A 532-nucleotide genomic window follows, 5' to 3' on the forward strand; every position below is an offset into this window, starting at 1 on the left:
GATGTAACAGAAACAAACTGTGCAGCATGGTGGAGATACTGGGAGAAGGCAGCAAGTGTGTGCGTCCACTGCAAGCACTGTTAATGTTGTAAGTAAGCGATATGATGCATCTATTTGTACTCTTATTTTTTAAGTATTTGTAAGTACTGTGATAATTAATAGACTATGAATTTCAGAACATTACTGGGTTTATAGAAGCTTTTATCATTATATATTTTCTCACTCAACTGAATACTAAAAATACAGTTACTATGAAAGGGAGAGTCCTCAAAATTTGTTGACATTAGAAAGGAATTCTCAAACTTGTTACCAGAAAAATTGAGGTGTTCGATGTCAAAGGACCTCCTTGAGGTTACATTTTTCTCTATTTTTTTCCCAAGGGGACTATCATTAAGAGATGCAGCAGGAATATTTTAGGATGTTCTAGATCATATTGTATCTGTTTCTACAAAAATTACATGCCTACATTTAATTATGTAACCTTCATATAGGGGAAATTATAACTCTATCAGTTTGAGAATATATAATATAA

The sequence above is a fragment of the Propithecus coquereli genome, unplaced genomic scaffold, assembly GCF_000956105.1.
Source record: "Propithecus coquereli isolate 6110/MARCELLA unplaced genomic scaffold, Pcoq_1.0 Scaffold195, whole genome shotgun sequence".
Classification (NCBI taxonomy): domain Eukaryota; kingdom Metazoa; phylum Chordata; class Mammalia; order Primates; family Indriidae; genus Propithecus; species Propithecus coquereli.